At 55.4% G+C, this 14,638-nt stretch overlaps 1 long non-coding RNA gene across 1 annotated transcript; it reads right to left on the bottom strand.

Annotated features, from left to right (window-relative positions):
* Window positions 1–10,858: 10,858 nt before the first annotated feature.
* On the bottom strand, window positions 10,859–13,235 carry LOC101679830. Its single transcript, XR_199021.3, has 3 exons — window positions 12,930–13,235; window positions 12,530–12,835; window positions 10,859–11,935 (listed from the first exon to the last, which is right to left on the bottom strand). It is a non-coding gene; the product is annotated as an uncharacterized LOC101679830 (long non-coding RNA).
* Window positions 13,236–14,638: the final 1,403 nt, after the last annotated feature.

Raw genomic sequence — 14,638 nt, 5'->3', positions numbered from 1 at the left:
CTTATCTTAGTTATGGACTGTGGTGAGGGTTAGGGAGAAAGGTGCCAAAATAATCTCATATTGGAGTCAGGACCTCAATCCTCTAGGCAGATAGGCAGGACCCCCTTACCTCACCTCTACCCTGACAAGAGGCCCAATTTTTGGGCCAGCACCCCACCACCAAGTGAATGAAGGCTTCCAAGTTCAGGCCTGAATCTGTGTCGTGTAGGGAACAACTTCTCACTAGCTAGCCTTCCCCCATGGAGGGCTTCTAGGTGGAGGGGAAGACTTCTTTTCTTCTCTTTCATAACCAGCAGGCTAGCCAGGGCCTTGGTCAGGCCTGGGAGGGGGCCACGCAGTAGGGAGTGGTGAAGCAGAAGCCAGCTGTGAGGGGGAGAAGCAGGCTGTGACCAGCCCAGCACCCACCCTTCACATAGACTTAGTGTCTCATCCCTCTGGCCATGGTCCCCCACCCCCAGCACGATTAGGCCCATGGGATCCTGTTCAGAGCCTCAGCCAGTGACTCAGCAGGAATCACCCCAGACAGGAGCCAGTGCCCCAGCACCCAGACCAGAAACCACCCCTGACCTGTCCGGCTGGACAGGAACAGAGACCAAGTGGGTGGAAAAGCCCACGGACGAGGGTAGCTGGAGGGAGGTGGCATAGAAAGACACCCCCCCCCAGTCCAGATGCAGCCCTTAGACACCTGTTGATGGGGCCCACTGGGACCTGGGTCATAGTTTTAGGTGGGGGTTCTGCCAGGAGGGAACCTGGGGCTTCCACCAGGTTCCACTGAGGCCTTGAGGCTTGTCCCAGCTTCGCTGGGCCATGTTGGGTTGCCATGGCATATCATGTCCATTCCATGGATTTGTTCCTGTTCTATCGTGTGTTCTGGTCTGTTCTAGAGCTTTCCACTCCTTTCTATGCTCTTGTGTTTCTTTATGGATGCATTCAGCAGATATTTATTGAGAACCTACTATGTGCCAGGCAGTGTTCTAGGTGCTAAAGTTACAACATTGTCTAAAGCAAGACTCCTGCTTTCAGGAGTTCACAGGGAGACTAGCAACAAATAAATGAAGAATGTCAGAAGGCCATGAGAGCTGTGGAGAGTAGTGGGCAGAAGACAGACCATAGACTAGAACTGCGTGGGGTGGGGTGGGCTACTTTCAGCCATGGGTGGAGTGGGCTCAGGAGTAGCCTCATGGAGAACGTGACATTCGAGCAGAGACAGGAAGCAGGAGTTATTCCCTCTGGGAAAGGAAATAACACCCAGTTCCAACACTAGCAGTATACACTGACAGCCTGTCCCCTTTCCGGAGTCTTTTCAGGACTAGCTCGTTCCTCCTCAACACAAATGTTATGTTGCCCATGACACAGATGGGGAAACAGAGTCAAGCAGTTATCTGAGGGTCAGGAAGGGCATTCCAGGCAGAGGGAACAGCAAGTGCAAATGCCCTGAGGCAGGACTGTGCCTGATGTGTTCAAAGGACAACCAGGAGGCCAGGGAGTGCTGGAGCAGATACCAAGGGGACAGTAGAAGACACGGGGTGGGGAAGTCTTCAGAGCACTGTGAGCAATTGAAGGATTTCCAAGAATGTCTTTGCCTTTGCACCGCGTAGAGCAGCAAACCTCACCACCTGAAATGAATCTGCAGGCATTTTGATCCAAGCCTTGCCCGTTTAGGACCTGATCTTGCACAAGTCTTCCCTCTGCCCTCTGGACCGAGGCCAGCTGTAGCAAGGCCAAGGACCGGTTCATTCTTTCCTTCCTTCTTTCATTCATGGATTCATTCATTCCACCAGCATCTACTCAGCTGCCACAACGAGGAGGCAGACACGGTCGCTGTCCCCGGGGAGCTGGAAGTCCAACAGGGGAAGCCCAGATGGAGGATCCCAGAAACGTGGCCAGCAAACTGGGAACGCCAGCTGCCTCTGGGGAGGGAATTAATACCTGCTCCTAGAATGATGAGGACTGAGCTGTACTGGAGCAGCTCACTGATTCTTACATCTGTGACTGCCTCCATTTCACAGATGGGAAAACTGAGGCACAGGGAAGTAAGCGGCAGGATGGACAGAGCCAGGCTTTATTCCTGGGTGGTTTGTTCAGGCCCCGCCCACTGGAGGTACCTGCGGCCACTCACTGTGCGTGGAGCTAAGGGACTTAGGGGACAGGTTTATGCTGCTGTTAGGTAGGAAACGATTTTTTTTTTTTTTTGATAAATCGCAAGCCCAGCCTGAATTGCCACGGCTGGCGGAGCTGGGAGCAGGGAGGGATGTGAGTGATCTCAGATGGGCAGGCTGGTCATCGTTCAAGGTCACGGTGTCGCGGCGCAAGCCAGCTGGAGCAGCTTCAACTGGCAGGTCCGCGTGGAATGTGTGTCTGTGTGCGGTGTTCGTGTCTCTCTGTGTCCGTCTGCGCGTGTGTGCTATGTGTCTGATTTGGAGCTGTGTGTGCTTCCGTGTTTGTCAGTGCCTGTGGGTGTATGCCGTGAGTGTGTGTGTGTGTGTGTGTGTGTTGTGTGTCTGAGATTTCACGTGATTGCATATGTGTACGTCAATGTGTGTCCTAGGTCTGGTGTTTGTGTCAGGGGCCTGGAGACGTGCGCTGAGTGTTATTGTGTGTGTTGAGAGTGTTGTGTGTGTCTGCTGTGTGCTTGGGGGTGTGTATGCGCGTGTGAATGTCATAGGAGTGTCTGTGTTCCTCTGATTGTGATGTGGTCCCCTGGGTGTGAGGGCAGGGGAGGACTCTTCCTGCAGACACACCCAGACCGGTGGCGCTGGCTTCCGTGGCAGAAGACAGATCTGGGGGGCAGAGGTGAGTGATGAGTACCCCTCACACTTGATAGCAACGATGAAATGAGACGAGCGAGCATTGTACTAGGAGCCACATTCTCTGCGTGTTGGGGGAGTCAGCACGTGGCCCCAAGAGCCGGGAGCCCAGGGTTCAAATCTTCCTTCCGTGCTTCCTGGCCAGGGGCTCCGGGCCATAGGCTCCACCTCTCTGGTCCTTGGTCTCCTTGCCCTTTGGGACATGTCACGCACTTGGCTTTACATCAAAGAGTAAAGCCCTCTTCCTCCTCTCTGGCACCAGCCCTAGGTTCATTTGACAGATAAGAAAACGGGGCCCAGAGAGGGGAGGCCCTTGCCCAGGACCACCCAGCCAGGAAATGAAAGAGCCAAGATTTGAAGCCACCAAGTTTTCTGTGCCCACAGACACACACCCCTCTCCAAAATGTGCAAACTGAGCTCACAAACCCACTTAGAAGAAGCCCCAGGCTCTGCACACACTCACACATGGGGGCCCTGGCTAGAGAAAGGCCCTGGGCTCAGCAGTGCCTGGAAAGATCAGAGGGCTGTTCTTTCCCAGCAGGGGTTGCAAATTCTGGTGCCTCCAGGGACTGCTTTGGGGAGCGCAAACCCTTCCTCCCCTGACCACTGCCTGAAATGTCACACTTGGTCTTCTTTCCCTCGTGGGGCAGATGGATGACTCCACTTGCCTACAGATGCCAGGCACGTACTTCAGTGAGCAGACACCGGGCTATATAGGGTTTGGTGGGGACTGTGGTGGGCAGGGATTCACTGTCATATAGGAAAGGGGGCCCATTGCCCTGGGAACATGGGAAGTCTGGATTTTGATGGAAAACTGTCAGCAAGGAATTCCAGTTGCTTTAAATGCTGTGGGGGCCAAAATGACTCCTCTGTCCTTCTGTGGGTGTGGCTGGGTCCAAGGGTCCCCAGTTTGTGGCCTCAGCCTGCTGGCTGCGGCCAGAAGCTGGATGCTTGCTCTATCCCTAGAGAAGTCCCAGGACTCCTTGCATTCAATTTTCCTGTGACCTGGGCTGGGGGAGGACCCACGAAGTAGAGACCTTGGACTCTGGGGAAGAGCCAGACCTGGACAGAGAGAGAGAAGGCTCTGTCCTGCCTGCAAAAGTCATTTCTCACCCCACCTCCATTCCGCCCATCTCCTGGCGTCTGCCGGGATCTTAATGGATAAAACATCCTGCCAGTGCCTAAGTTTCCGCCTCCATCCAAAGATGGGCGCCAGCTCAGGGGAGTGGCTCTGGGCACCCGGATGGAGGGAGTCAGTGTCAGTCCAGTCAGCCTACAGAGGCCCAGAGTTCCCAAAGGGCAGGGTCATTACGGAAGGCTTCCTGGAAGAGAGGGTGGGGCTAGAAGCCGTTCTGTGGCTGTTGGCCTGGGAGGCAGGAGGTTTGAGTTCCACCCAGACCCCCCACAAGAGCAATGACTATATCATCTTGGTCTCTCTGTGTCCATAGCTCCCAGGTTAGAGTCTGGTACATAGCAGGCACTTGATAAGTTTTTGTACAATGAAAGAACAGAAAAGAATACCTTTAGAGAACAATTTCCCTATGCTAAGAACCCTGTGAGGTAGTGTCGTTTTTACCTCCCATTTTATACATGAGGAAATAGGCACAGAGAGGTTAAGTGATTTGCCGGAGGTCACACAGCTAGCAAGTGACAACCCAGATTCAGACCTGTCTGCAAAGTTTGGTGCATATCACTTCTTGAATGTTTCTGTGTCTGTCTCTACCTGGGGCTATGAAAGTCATAAAAGCTGAGTGTGTCTGTTTGATTCCTGCTCATCTGCTTCTGCCTGGCACATAGTAGGTGCTCAGTAAATCTTCACTGAGTAAATTACAAATGTCCTGACCTATCTCAGAGTCCTCAGACAAGTCACTTCTCTCTGAGCCAGTTTCCTCATCTGTGCAAGGGGCACACTCTGAGAAATGACCTCGTGAGTCGTTTTGACAATGAAGTGATCTGCTCAGTAAATCTACCTGCTAAATATGTGTTTTCAGTGAATTCGGGCCTGATTAAATGCCTGGCACACAGTAGGTTTTCAGCAAAGTCTGTAGTGACATTGATGGCCCAAAGAGGGATAAGTTGAAGGAATAGGAAAAAACACTCAGGTACTGGTTCTGCCTGCTGTGTGACCTAGGCAAGTGCCTTGCCCTCTCTGTCCCCAGGTCTCTATCACTTCAGCTACATTAGGGGATGACCACAGCAACAGCCTCCAGGGTTGCTGGGAAGCCTAGTAAATTCTGTAAAAACTGGAACCAGTCCACCCCCAGCAGGTGCCCCCATGCTCCCCTCCCCCAGCCCCCGGGCCGGAGGTTCCCCAGCTGCCTGGGGTGAGTGGGGAGGCCACAGCCAATGGTGTCTATGAGGAAGGATGAAGACCCCGGCCTGCTGCTGCCCCCCCCCGCCGCCAAGCCCAAGCAGGGTGCACCTGCCCCAGGTCATAGAGCACAGGCAGGGAGCCGAGGGGGTGGGGAGTAGGCATCCTGGGGGTCTCCGAGGACAAACTGTCTATTGTGGCCTTGTGGGTGGCGGGGGCCCCTCAGGGCCTGAATGAGGGTGAGGAGGCAGGGGCAGGTGTGGGAGCAGGTGTCCACTGTCATCCCACAGCATTACCCGGCAGGAGGGAGGGGTAGGGCAGGGAGTACCCCCCAAACATGCCCTGGAACCGGCCTGGCTGGTCAGACACCTGTCCCCGGCTGCTGCTTGTCAGGACCCATCACAGGCCTGAGCCGGGCCCTGGGTGAGGGGGGTGGAGGGACCCTCCTGGGGTGGAATTCCAGTCCTACCCCTTCAGGCTGGGGACACTGGGCAATCACTTCATTTCTCTGAACCTGTTTCCTTATCCACAAATTGGGGCTGCAACTCCCTTCTGTGAATTTTCCAGGCACATGTGAGGCTTGGGGCTTGGCGGGGGTTCTCTGAGAAATGTTTTGGGGGCTCAGCTACTAACAGATACCCCCCGACAAAGATTATATCATTCTTCCATTTCATTGTTTCTCTCAAGAAACATTTACTGGGCACCTACTATGTGCTAGAATCATGCCAGGCCCTGGGGACCAGCAAGGCTCCTGTTGCAGGAAGAAGGCAGACAACCCATGGGAAAAAGAGTGAGCCTGAAAATTCCAGACAGTGGTACAGGCGATGAAGAATTAAACAAAGGTGCTTGAGGGGGACAAGGGCAGGAGGTCAGGGAGACATCTTTGCGGAGGTGACACAGAGCGACCTGGAGGCGGGGCCGCAACAGCCGGGAAGAGTTGGGGAGTGGGCTCCCAGCAGCTGCCACCACCAGGCAGACCTCCTTCCTCCTTCCCCTGGGGCCGAGCTGGCTCTGCATTTACAGAGGAGCTGCAAAGAGGCCCCTCTGTGAGGGCATCTGGCCTGGGGGGACCCTCCTGCCCTGTTCCCAGGGGCTGAGGCCAGGGGGCAGGGCAAGGGCCAGGCTGGAGGAAATGGGGCCAAGCCCCTGGGGCAGCAGACTCTCCCGGGACGGCTAATATCGCGAGTGCCGGTGACGAGACCCAGTCCCGGGTGGCAGGGGCCGGGGGCCTGGGCCTCCATAAACAGCCACGGCTCGTAAAGCAGATCAAAGCTGCCTATCCGAGCCCTGGCCACTTCCTGCCGGGCCCAGAGCCCCCAGCTCGTGGGAAGGGGCCTCTCGGACTAGCTCTGGGGTCTCTGTGGGGCTGGTGGCAGCTTCCTGAGCCTGCCCAAGCCCCCTTTTCCCCACCTACCTCACAAGGGGGCTTAGTGGAACCTCTGGACAGGTCCTTTCATCCTCCAGCTTTGACAAGAGTTTAGCTTCTGGAACCGCAGGTCTGGGAGTTCCAATCCCAGTGCCGCCACTGGGTGACCTCAAACAGTGACCCCCACCCCATCCCACCAGACTGTCCTCGGCCCTCAAATGGGGCTCATGACGTTTTCTGCTGTGGAGTTATATTACCTAATTTATAATTTGTAATTAGAGTTGATTGCTTATCTAATGATAATTCGGTATCCGCAGGCAGCAGGACTGACAGAGGTCCGGCGAGCAGAAAGTCCCAGTCCAGGCACCTCGGTGGCTCTTCTGCACAGGTCTGGGCACAGAGATGCCCTGGAGGTGAGGATTTCCAGGCCAGGTGGAGGTTGGTCCAGCCCAAAGCCTGAAGTCCAAGGCCCTGGGGGGAAGCAGCCCTTCCCAGGCCTCAGGGCCCTGGGGTGGGGGGGCTCCAGGACCAGATGGCCAATACGGCCTCCCTCTGCCCAGCGCAGCCCTCCCCATCACACTCTCAGCAGGGGCCACACCGCATAAAAGTTCTCTATACTCCTCCTCCCACGGACAGGACTAGGACTGCTTTTCTCGGGTCTTAACATGCGCTGTATAAAATACAGACGGACCCTGTCTGTCTCCCCCACAATTATCAGCTTCCTAAGGGCTGGGCTGTTATTGTTTTTTTTTTTGTTGTTTTTTTTGTTTTTTTCTGTTTTGTTCCTAGCTGCACCCCACCCACCCCCGGGGGTTCCTAAAACAGTAGGTGCTTAATAAGTATTTGTGGAATGCTTGAATGAGTGTTCACCCAGCTCCAGGAAGTACGCTCTATTGTTATGTCAATATACGAAGGAGGAAAGTGAAATCCAGCAAGGCAGTAAATTGGTGAGTTGCCCAAGATCTCAGACAGCTGGGGAGTGGGAAAGACAGGGCCGTGGTAACAGCAGTATTGGCAGCTAAGGCGCATTGAGCACCTACTATATGCCAGGCACTGTAATGGGTGTTGGAATAGAAGTGGAAGAAAAAAGCCAGGCATATAGGAAGTGCTTTCTAGGGGCTACTCTCGGAATCCTCAGTGGGATTGTCCATAGAGGAGGGGGCCGGTACACCCATTTCACAGATGAGGAAACTGAGGCTGAGAGGGATTAAATAACTAATCTATTCCAAACAACAAGCCTGGTTTGCTGGGCTGTGTTCTGGACCCTGGCTTTACATTCAGCATCTCTCAACTTTACCACGTCTTCTATTATACTTTCCAACGAAGAAACCGCACTCTGAGAAGCAATTTAGTGTCTGTGGTAAGATGGCATGAGGGAGCTTGAGCTCATTTCCAGGCTCTGTTCCAGGACCTGTCTGCACTGGGAGGCGAGCAGGTCCAAACAGAGAGGCCCATTGCACACTTGATGCCTCAAAGCCAGAGGACCCCCCCCCCGGTACTTTAGTTCCCCCAAGTCTCTATAGGGTCCGGGGCTCTCCCGACCCCAGCATAGAATGGGCAGGTGGCTTCTTTCCCAATTCATACTTGGGTCTCCCATTATTTGACCATTTTACCAACACTATCATGAAACTTAATATAAAGTCAAATGTAGATCTGCATGTAGGTAAATCTAGATAAATGCTACAGACTCCTGCCTCTGAGTCATGGGAACCCATCCAATCACATTATCCAATGTACAACATTACTCCATGGTCTCCCGGCAGGAAAGTGGGGGGAGGCTGAAAAAGTAGTGGCAGCTGTGCTGTGTGACCTCAGGCAAGCTGCTGTGCCTCTCGGAGCTACCAGTCTCTAGTAAATCCATGGAGTCTCAGCTTGCTGAGAAGGCTCTGGGCTGGGGTCTGGAGCCAGGCTCTGGGGAGGAGTGAGGATTACTCGTAGGCTTGGCACCTGAAAGCACCTGCTCTCTGCCTGCAAGGACCAGGGAGAGATGACACTCACCTTCACCCCTGCCCTAGGCCTGTTTCTCCCTGTTCCCTGTTAGTGCTCTGCAAGCCCTCAAGAGATGGGGCCCAGTCCTGTCCACTGGTCCCAGCTGACCTCTTCTGGCCTGCCCTTCATCACTAGGAAAGAAAAGTGCAGCGCAAGGAGGCCGCATTCTGCAGACCCCGAGTCTTTGCCGTCCGTCCCTGTCCTGAATCTTTCTTACTCGCCCTTCTTCCACGGCTGCTTACCCCGTGATCCTTTCTGTCGTTCTATCCCTGCAATGTCCAGGTCCCAGTGTCCCAGCTCTTAGAGAGTGGGAAAGCGAGGTGCAGAGAGGTACCTGGACTGGTCCTGCGTCCAAGGAAGCCAGGACATCCTTCCCAGAGTGCCGCCCGGGGATCTCTCTGAAGGCCAGCCTTCCCCGTCATGCCCCTGCCTAGGGTAATAATGCTTCTGTTGAGGGAGCAGGCACAGTGTGCACTGTCCCCCCATTTTACAGGAGAGGGAGCTGGGCTTCAGCTACCTCCCTGAGGTCTCATGGTCAGGAGATGGCAGAGACTCTGACTACAGAGGGGGAGGGTCTTGTCCAAGGCCATGCAGGCCCCTATAGGGCCTAGATTCCCACCGAGGCTGGTCTGGTGCTGAAGAGCCTTCCCATGGCCCCAGTGGGGTGGGGGTGGGGGCACCGCCTGGCATTTCGTATTGGTTTGGGCAGGACTTGGGCAAGACCTGAGTGAGAAGCTGTGGGGAGACTTCCCATGGTCCCCTCCTCGCTCTCAGGCAATAACCCGGACTGAGGGGCCAAGCCCCCACCTTCCGCCAGCACGCAGTTGGGGGGCAGAGGCTGGAGGCTAATGTCCTGGCTTCCAGGTCTTTCTCCCTCATTGTCGGTCCTTGCCCCTGTCCCCCCCACGCCGCCCCAAAGTACCTGCATCCTTGGGAGTCTCCTTCTTCTTCTTTTTTAAGATTTTACGCAGACTCCCCACTGAGCAAGGAGCCTGATGTGGGACTTGATCCCAGGACCCCGGGATCATGACCTGAGCTGAAGGCAGCCACTCAACCAACTGAGCCACCCAGACACCCCGAGTGTCCCTTTCTTACCATCCAATGAGTAGACTCGGCCAAAGTCCGGGCTCTCAGAGAGCACAAGGTCATGACCTTGGAGAATCACTTCCCCCTTCTGAGCCTCAGTTGCCTCTTCTGTCAAGTGGAGTCATTGCAAGGGTAGAATGGGGAATGTCAGCTCAGCGCTTTGGGAACGCCACTTCCCCGAGAGAGGGAGTCATCAAGGTCCTGACACTGACCTGATTCGGTTTCCCAGATGGGGAGCTGAGGCAGTAGAGGTCAGGGGACCCATACAAGGACACAGCCAGCGCAGGGCTCCCCCCTGCCATTTCCTAAGAAGTGGCTGTGCAATGTCAGGAAGGCATGTGATAGTGTCGGACACCCTGAGTTCAAATCCTGGCCCCGTCACTCACTGTGTGGCCTCAGGCAGGTTACCCTTCCTCTCTGAGGCTCAGTTTTCTCTTCTGCAAAATGGGAGAAAACTAACCTGGCGGCAGGACTTTTGAGCTAATTCAGCATGTAAACTCCTAATGACAGGGCCTGGCACCCAGTAGACCTTCAGTTCGTGCTAGGTCTTCCCAGAGGAGAGGCTGTGCTGGGCCTTCTTGGCTCCATGGCTGGAGAGGGTCAGGAGTCCGGCTAGTGTGGCTGGTCACTGACCTTCTGCTCTATGTAAACAGGATCCAGCCCTTCTGCCTCTCCCCCTCCCTGGTGCTAGTGAGCTGACCGCAGCCACTGCCCTTTCTTACGCTTTCGGGTACTTGGCCCTGCTGGCCTTTCCTGCCACACCCCAACCACGCTCGCTCACTAGCGCTGTTCTCCAACCTGGCCCCTTTTGCTCCTCTGTTCTCCCAGCTCACTCCAGCCTCAGGGCCTTTGCACCTACAGGTCTCTCTCCCTGAATTCTCTTTTCCCCACATTTCCCTTTTATTTTTATTTTTTATTTTTAAGATTTTTTAATTTATTCATCTTACTGACAGAGATCACAAGTAGGCAGAGAGGCAGGCAGAGAGAGAGGAAGGGAAGCAGGCTCCCTGCTGAGCAGAGAGCCCGATGACACGGAGCTCTATCCTAGTACCCCAAGATCATGACCCGAGCCGAAGGCAGAGGCTTTAACCCACTGAGCCACCCAGGCGCCCCCATATTTCCCCTTCTTTTTTTTTTTTTTAAAGATTTTATTTATTCATTTGACACACAGAGAGAGAGAGAGAGAGAGAGATCACAAGCAGGCGGAGAGAGAGGGAGAAACAGGCTCCCTGTCGAGCAGAGAGCCCAATGCAGGGCTCAATCCCAAGACCCTGAGACCACGACCTGAGCCGAAGGCAGAGGCCTACCTCTCTGAGCCACCCAGGCGCCCCTATTTCCCCTTCTTTAACAGAGATTTTATTTTTAAGTTCTATCATTAGAATCTAAAATAGGACCTAAAATACTTTAGACATTTAACAGATATTTGTCCCATAAATAAATGAATGAATTTTAATTTCTGATCCAATGTAACAGTCTATGTTTCCTAATAGAGCCACTCAACCCGTTTTTTATTTACGTGGATATGTTGGTCTCCTTTCTTCCTCTCTTCTGTTTCCTGTTGACTGGCTGACTGACAGACCGACAGACTGACAGACTGAATGAATGAAGCCGAATCCTGTGATTGCTGGGTCAGGCTGGAGACGGGGACTTCTCCAAGCTGCCCTGGGCAGTCTAAGGTAGGAAGAACTGACCTGGGAGACCCTACATTCCTTTTTTTTTTTTTTAAGATTTTATTTATTTATTTAAGTAATCTTTTTGCCCAACGTGGGGCTGGAACCTACAACTCCAGGGTCAAGAGTCGCGTGCTCTACCGACCGAGCCAGCCAGGCGACCCAGGTACCCCTCATTCTCACAAGTATTTATTCCACAGCTCTCTGTCCCCCAGATAAGGGCTTATCTTTGTCTCAACCAGCGTCCCTCACCCCTTCCCTCCCACAGCCACCCCCACTTCCCTGCAGGAAGTGCCAAGCTTATGAGTCTGGCTTCTGGAGCCAGACCTGCCTTCTCGTCCCAGGTGCCCTGTTCCCCGGTGGTGGGGTCCGACTTGCCCCCCACATGTCAGGTGGCGGCGATGGTATTCACTTCCTGCCATGACGGCGTGGAGAGGACCAAAGGGCACGATGCAGGGCTGAGGCCTTCGCACGGCGCCTGGCTCCGAGTCCGAGCTGGGTAAGCGTCAGAGGTGACTGCACCATTGTGTTCTCGTACCTCAGTTTCCTTCCATTGTACAGGAGGCCGCTTGTCACTTCCTGGTGGGCACCTCAGGGTCCAGCCTCAAAGTCTGGAGCTAGAGGACTGTTTGGTCCTCCGTCCCCGTCCTTCTGCCCCAGCCACAGAGAGGGTCGTTCTCCAGGACTCGGGGTTTTCCCCAGAGGCCTGTCCGAGCAAGGGAAGGTGGGGTGAGGAGTCAACACTAATGTGTGGAGAGCAGTTTGGTCCCAACCCATGGTCACACCAGTGTCATCCCCATCACACAGATGGAGAAACTGAGACCTGCCGGCTCATTAAATCCCCGGACACTGCCTGTGCTCCTACTGTGCGCGGGCTGTGCTGGGCCCTGTGGGGAGGACGGAGGACGGAAAAAGCAACCCACCCTGCAGGATTTAAATCAATGGTCTTGCCCTGCTCCTAAAAGTCTCCCAGAGAACCTTCCAGCATTCCTGAAGGGGTGGGGGGCCCCAGTCCCTTTGCACAAAGGAGAAAGTGAGGCCAGAGAGAGGCCTTCCCAGGCAGAACCGCCAGCCAGGCCAGCCTCCCCGGGGTGGGGCAGCCTTCCTGCCTCTGCACCAGCTGGTGCCCCGAGGGAATGTTCTTCCTCAGCCGCTATTGGAGGCTGCTCAGGCGCCACTTCCTCAGGGACCCTTCCAGGCTGGGAGGTCGAGGTCAGGCCCTGACACTCTTGCTCAGGGGCCCAAGGCTTTCCTCTCCTATAACCCTTCCCTGCCCACTCCCATGCTCTCCCCGCTTTACCTGGCAACGAGTAGGTGCGCCATCCACACGTGAACCAGCCCCTGCAGGGGCCCCGCGTCAGGGAGACACTCCCCCGCCCCAGACGCCCCTCCCCCGCCGCTGCAGGTGCACCTTGCCGGGAACCTGTCTCCTCCTCGTCCACAGCTGCACTTCTGCATTTCGTTTGAGCGGTGACTGCATTGCTGACGAGCATCGTCTTCTCTAGAACGCGAGCTTCCCAAGGACGGGGGAGCTCTGCCCGTGCCCCGCGCAGTGTGCGCCTACACCCGGCGCAGGACCTGGCCCACAGCAGGGGTTAATCACTCTCTGCGGAAAGAAGGAAGAGAAGGAAGAAAGAAGATAGGGAGGGCTTGCAGTTTACTTATCCAGCTTTTCATTCGTTTATTCAGCAAATGCTTACCGGGCTCTGATTGCAGGCTGGTTTGGGGACAGAGCATGACCAACACAGACACAATTCCTGCCCTGGGGACCCTGACTTTCTGGTGGCTGCAAACAGTGGTGATGTTGGTGGTGGAAAGCGCTATGGGGAAAGGGAGAGTGGGAAGGGCTGCAGACAGGGTGTCTGGGCTCCTGGGAGGGGGCTTCTGGGAGGAGGCGGCAAGCGGCAGAGGCAGGGGCAGGTCCCGGGTTCCCCGCCCCCAGCTGGCAGATGCGGGGCTGTCGTAACTGTGGGCAGCCAGGGTTGCCAAATGCCACCACAGCTGCGTCACTGAGAGCCGGGAGGGCTGGTTGGGGGGCGGGGGGAGGCGGGGACGGGGACTAGGTGGGGGGAGGCGAGGGCGGGGACTAGGTGGGCGGGGCCCCCACGCTGAGCCAGCTTCAGGCCCCAGTCACGCAGAGCCGGGGCAAAGCCCGCCGGATGTCCACTGTTAGTCACTCTGCGTAATGCGGCTGCATGGACCATTGTCAACATACCTGAGTGTTGCGTTCCCGCTCCGAGAAAGAAAACGTGGCAGAAACCACGGAAGACCCTGTGCGTGCCCTGCCCCCCTTCCAGAGCTGACTTCATCCCGAATTTGGCGTGCCTGACCATGTGTGTGATTTCATCATGTTACTTTCCTGGGTTTGCTCGGCGTGTCCCTGGGCAAGGCACTTATCCTCTCTGGGCCTGGGGTTGCTCCTCCCTGTGATGGGAGCAACCACACGCCGCCCTCAGAGGGCCCGTAACAATCCAACCCGCTCCTCCGTGTCAAGTGATCAGATGAGAGCCTGGCACATCGGAACTCATTCTTGTGGCGGAACACCCAGGACGGGGGGATGCAGACAAGAATGTACCCTTTAAACAAGCTCTCTTGTGGGGGTGCCCGCCGCTGGCTGCGCTGGTGGTGTGGGGTGCGGAGGCTCTCATTCTGGTTCATTCTGCTCCACTCCCTGTGGGGTCCGCCTCCCCCATCCGCCTGGAAAACCCAGGGTGCAAGCCTGCCTTGTTCTCTTCTGTCACCCCAGCTCCCAACCCAAAGTCTGGAGACTCCCAGGATTGGTTTGTGGAGTGAATGAAGGGGACTCAGTTTCCTCATCTGTAGAATGGGTCTTCTCATTGGCACGAGAAAGTGCCTGATGCACAGTAGGTGCTTTGTAAACTCTTTATTTCCTCCTTTCCCTACTGTACCCCCTCTCCTCCTCCTCCCCCTGGGGCTAGTGCTGGAGCTCACTGCCCTTGGGGCAGCCATGATGCCAGCTGATCCAGGCTTTCCCCTAACTTGGTCATTCATGCATTCATTTCGGCATGCATGCATACAACAACGTGTGTGTGTGTGTGTGTGTGTGTGTGCACCTGTTGTGCTCCAGACTCTGCTTTAGGATCTGGGGATTCAGAAATGAATCAAACAGGCAAAAATCTTCATCTTCCTGGAGGTGACATTCTGTCAGGGGACATAGCCATTGGACAAGAGCGTGACCCAAGCTAAGATTCGCTGGAGCTGGGCAGGGAGAACCAGGGGGAGGCTCCTGCTTAACCCAGTCTGGAGGTGTGGGGAAGGTGGTGAGCTCAGACCAGAAGGGTGAGAAGTTAGCCAGATGAAGGGTACAGAGGCTGTTCCCGATGGACGGACTGTGCAGAGGGTGAGGGGGGCCTGGTGATTTGGGGACCTGTCTGTGGCTTGGCCTGGA

The sequence above is a fragment of the Mustela putorius genome, unplaced genomic scaffold, assembly GCF_011764305.1.
Source record: "Mustela putorius furo isolate JIRA1106 unplaced genomic scaffold, ASM1176430v1.1 tig00000592_pilon_pilon_pilon, whole genome shotgun sequence".
Lineage (NCBI taxonomy): Eukaryota > Metazoa > Chordata > Mammalia > Carnivora > Mustelidae > Mustela > Mustela putorius.
The sequence above is the reverse complement of the archived record's forward strand: the minus strand, read 5'-3'. Positions and strand labels throughout refer to the sequence as shown.